Below are 5,503 nucleotides of genomic sequence, written 5' to 3'. Positions count from 1 at the left end.
ATGCAGTACCTGCCCTGGGAGTGGTTGATGGGGTGTGTTGAGGGAGCTTTACACTGTATCTAAACCATGCTGTACCTGTTCTGTGAGTGTTTGATGGAACAGTGAAGTGGGAGTAGTTACTCTGCATTTAACCCGTGCTGGAACTGCCCTGTGACTTTTGATGGGACTGTTCAGAGAGTGTTTTATGCTGGAATTAACCTGTACTGTAACTGCCTTAGGAGAGTTTGATGGGAAAGTGTAGAGGGAGCTTTATTCTGTTCTAACCCGTGTGTTGACAATCAGGCTTGACAAATCTTTTGGAATTTTTTGAGGATGTTTCCAGTAGAGTGGATAAGGGAGAACCAGTTGATGTGGTATATTTGGACTTTCAGAAGGCTTTCGACAAGGTCCCACACAAGAGATTGATGTGCAAAGTTAGAGCACATGGGATTGGGGGTAGTGTACTGACATGGATTGAGAACTGGTTGTCAGACAGGAAGCAAAGAGTAGGAGTAAATGGGTACTTTTCAGAATGGCAGGCAGTGACTAGTGGGGTACCGCAAGGTTCTGTGCTGGGGCCCCAGCTGTTTACACTGTACATTAATGATTTAGATGAGGGGATTAAATGTAGTATCTCCAAATTTGCGGATGACACTAAGTTGGGTGGCAGTGTGAGCTGCGAGGAGGATGCTGTGAGGCTGCAGAGCGACTTGGATAGGTTAGGTGAGTGGGCAAATGCATGGCAGATGAAGTATAATGTGGATAAATGTGAGGTTATCCACTTTGGTGGTAAAAACAGAGAGACAGACTATTATCTGAATGGTGACAGATTAGGAAAAGGGGAGGTGCAAAGAGACTTGGGTGTCATGGTACATCAGTCATTGAAGGTTGGCATGCAGGTGCACCAGGCGGTTAAGAAAGCAAATGGCATGTTGGCCTTCATAGCAAGGGGATTTGAGTACAGGGGCAGGGAGGTGTTGCTACAGTTGTACAGGGCATTGGTGAGGCCACACCTGGAGTATTGTGTACAGTTTTGGTCTCCTAACCTGAGGAAGGACATTCTTGCTATTGAGGGAGTGCAGCGAAGGTTCACCAGACTGATTCCCGGGATGGCGGGACTGACCTATCAAGAAAGACTGGATCAACTGGGCTTATATTCACTGGAGTTCAGAAGAATGAGAGGGGACCTCATAGAAACATATAAAATTCTGACAGGGTTAGACAGGTTAGATGCAGGAAGAATGTTCCCAATGTTGGGGAAGTCCAGAACCAGGGGTCACAGTCTAAGGATAAGGGGTAAGCCATTTAGGACCGAGATTAGGAGGAACTTCTTCACCCAGAGAGTGGTGAACCTGTGGAATTCTCTACCACAGAAAGTTGTTGAGGCCAATTCACTAAATATATTCAAAAAGGAGTTAGATGAGGTCCTTACTGCTAGGGGGATCAAGGGGTATGGCGAGAAAGCAGGAATGGGGTACTGAAGTTGAATGTTCAGCCATGAACTCATTGAATGGCGGTGCAGGCTAGAAGGGCCGAATAGCCTACTCCTGCACCTATTTTCTGTGTTTCTATGTTTCTATGTAACTGCCCTGTGAGTGTTTGGGATACTGTAGACTATGATTTACTCTGTATCAACCCTAGTAGTGTTTGGGACATGATGGAATGGGATTTACATTGTATCAAACCCTTGCAGTAACGGTAGTCCTGATATCAGGAGTCAGGAAAATGCTAAAATCTATTATTAAGTCCGTAGTAACAGGGCATTTCGGAATTAATAATAGAATTGGGCAGAATTAACACGGATTTCTGAAAGGGAAATTGTCCTTGAAAATCTGTTAACATTTTTTGTGGTAGCTCGCAGGATAGATAAGGGTGAAACCACTGGATGTGGTATATTTCGATTTACAGAAGGAATTCAATGAGGTGCCACACAAGAGATTAGTAAACAAAATTATGGCTCATGGGATTGGGTGTGAAATACTTGCAAGGATTAAAGATTGTAAAACAGAGAGGACGAATAAACAGATCGTTTCGGGTTGGCAGGCTGTAACTGGTGGGGTCCGAGCCTCCCTTGGGAGCACCGAAGGAAGCCTCCCATGCGGTACCATCACTCGAGTTTGAATAAAGGAGCTAAGGTCACACTTACTCATGTCTACAGTACTCAGTTACATTGCCAGTTTTTATGTTCATAATAAAGCAATCAGATAACGAACAATCACGCGACAATGCAGAGAACCGTTGGTATCCTGGAGAAATTCTAAGAAGGGGACGATTGGGAGGCCTTCGTGGAGCGACTCGACCATTATTTCGTGGCCAACGAGCTGGAAGGGGATGAGAATGCTGCCAAACGAACGGCGATCCTCCTCACCGTCTGTGGGTCAACAACCTATGGCCTCATGAAGAATCTTCTAGCTCCGGTGAAACCAACAACCACATTGTATGAAGAACTGTGTAAACTGGTCCAGGTGCAACTAAATCTGAAGGAAAGCGTTCTGATGGCGAAGTATCGATTTTACACATATCAACGGTCTGAAGGCCAGGAAGTGGTGAGCTACGTCTAAGGCGCCTTGCAGGACATTGCGAATTCGATGGATTCCTTGAGCAAATGGTAAGAGACTTCTTTGAGATTTGACATTGGACATGAGGTTATCCTTCGCAAACTATTGACTGTTGAAACACCGAAACTGCGCAAAGCCATAACGATAGCCCAGGCATTATGTTCACCTGCGATAACATGAAACAAATTTTGCAACAAAGTGGTTTTGGCAAGTACTGTACACAAAGTAACGTCGTTTTCAGACAGGAATGCATATGGCAGAACGTTCACACCTGTAGCTGCACGACCTCAGGTGACCCAGAGTCTACCATCAAATGTTAATGCGAGACAGTTAACACCTTGTTGTCGCTGCGGAGGTGATCATCGAGCCCATCAATGCCGCTTGAAACACTATGCTGTGGAACAATGGGACACCTCCAGCGAATGTGCAGACGAGCTGCGAACCCTGCTAACCACCACGTTGCAGAGGAGGATCGATCAATGGTGGATCAGGCTGAGCTAGAGACTCAAACCGAGGAAGCAGAAGTGTACGGGGTACACATCTTCACCACGAATGTCCACCGCTCATGCTAAAAGTCGAATTGGATGGATTTCCAGTATACATGAAACTGGACACGGGTGTGAGCCAGTCTATCATGAGCAAAAAGGTCTTCGACACGCTGTGATGCAACAAGGCACACCGGCCCAAACTTAGCTCTATTCAGAGCAAGCTAAGATCTTACACTAAAGAGCTGATCCCTGTAATTGGCAGCGCAGCAGTAAAAGTTTCCAATGAGGAGCAGTGCACGAACTCCCACTATGGATTGTAGCAGGAGATGGTCCCACACTGTTCGGCAGAAGCTGGCTGTGAAAAATCCACTGGAACTGGGATGACATCCGAGCGCTCTCGTCCGTCGACTATGCCTCATGTGGCCAGGTTCTGAGCAGGTTCCCGTTGTTGTTTGAGGCAGGCACCGGAAGTTTCTCAGGCGCGAAGGTGCAGATCCACTTGTGTCCCGATATATGACCCATCCACCACAAGGCACGAGTGGTGCCATATATGATGCGAGAGAAAGTGGAAATTGAGCTGGACAGGCTGCAGCGAGAAGGCATCATCGCCACGGTGGAGGTCAACGAGTGGGCTAGTCCGATTGTTCCAGTTCTCAAAGGCAATATCATGGCTCTAAAGTAATGATAAACTGTTTTTCGCTACAAGAGCAGTACTCGCTTCCCAAGGCAGACGACCTATTTGCGGCCCTGGCTGGAGGTAAGACGTTCACCAAGTTGGATCTGACCACGGCCTACATGATGGAGGAGCTGGCGGAATATTCGAAAGGTGTCACCTGCATCAACACACACAAAGGTCTGTTCATCTACAATTGAGGCTCGTTTGGGATTCGATCAGCCGCGGCAATTTTTCAAAGGAACATGGAGAGCCTGCTAAAGTTGGTTCTGCGCACCGTGGTTTTCCAGGATGACATACTGGTCACAGGTCGGGACACCAGCGAACACTTGAAGAACTTGGAAGAGTTTCTAAGTCAGCTAGACCGCTTGGGACTCAGGTTGAAACACTCGAAGTGTGTTTTTCTGGCACCAGAGGTCGAGTTCTTTGGTAGAAAAATCACAGAGGCCATTAGGAATGCAACGAGACCACAGAACGTGACAGAGCTGTGTCATTCTTGGGACTCCTCAACTATTTGATAATTTCCTACCTGGATAAAGCACATTGCTAGAACCCCTACATGTGCTGCTACACAAGTGAGATGACTGGGTATGGGGGAAATCACAAGAGGCTGCTTTTGAGAAATCAAGAAGTCTGTTATGTTCCAACAAACTGCTTGTTCTGTTTAACCCATGTAAACATTTACTGCTAGCTTGTGATGTATCTTCGTATGGGGTCGAGAGTGTGTAACATCAAGTAAACAAATCAGGAACATTGCAACCAGTCACCTTTGCATCTAGGAGTTTGTCCAAGGCCGAAAGGGCCTACAGCAGGATTGAAAAAGAAGATTTGGCATGCATTTACGGGGTGAAAAAAATGCACCCGTATCTGTTTGGTCTCAAGTTTGATTTAGAAACCGACCATAAGCCGCTCATATCGCTACTCTCAGAAAACAAAGGGATTAATACCAAATCCTCTGCCCGCATCCAAAGATAGGCGCTTACGCTGTCTGTATATAAATATGTAATCCGCCACAGACCAGGCACAGAAAACTGCTGATCCTCTGTCAGCTACCATTGCCCACCACTGGGGTGGAAATGGCACTGCCTGCAGACTTGCTCTAGGTGATGGATGCATTTGAAATTGAAAAGTCACCCATTGCGACCAGCCAGCATCCTTTACTGTCCCTTGTAAAAAAAACTGTGTCCTCCATGGGAGCTGGTCCAGCGTCCCAGCGGAGATGCGTGAAGAGATCACGCTGTTCCAGCAGCGCAAAGATGAAATGTCCATACAGGCGGACTGATTTTTTTTGGGCAATCACGTGGTTTTGCCTAAGAAAGGCAGGGAAACATTCATACGTGACCTACACAGTACCCATTCTGGCATAGTAATGATGAAAGCTATAGCCAGATCCCATGTTGACCCAGCATTGACTCAGATTTGGAGTCATGTGTGCGCCAATGCAACACTTGCTCTCAACTGAGCAATGCACCCAGGGAGGCAGTTTATAGTCATTGCCCTCGAAAACGTGGTCTAGGATCCACGTTGACTTTGCGGGCCCGTTTCTAGACAAAATGTTTTTGGTTGTTGTGGACGCTTATTCAAAATGGATTGAGTGTGTAATAATGTTTGTAAGCACGTCCACTGTCACCATTGAAAGCCTATGAGTGATGTTTGCCACGCAAGGCCTGCCTGATGTCCTTGCCAGCGACAATGAGCCGTGCTTCACCAATGCTGAATTCAAGGAATTCATGACTCACAATGGGATCAAGCCTGTCACATCTGCGCCGTTCAAGCCCACATCCAACGGCCAGGCAGAACGGGCA

This window comes from Pristiophorus japonicus, chromosome 25 (genome assembly GCF_044704955.1).
Source record: "Pristiophorus japonicus isolate sPriJap1 chromosome 25, sPriJap1.hap1, whole genome shotgun sequence".
NCBI classification, from domain to species: Eukaryota; Metazoa; Chordata; class Chondrichthyes; family Pristiophoridae; genus Pristiophorus; species Pristiophorus japonicus.
Note: the sequence above shows the minus strand (reverse complement) of the source record.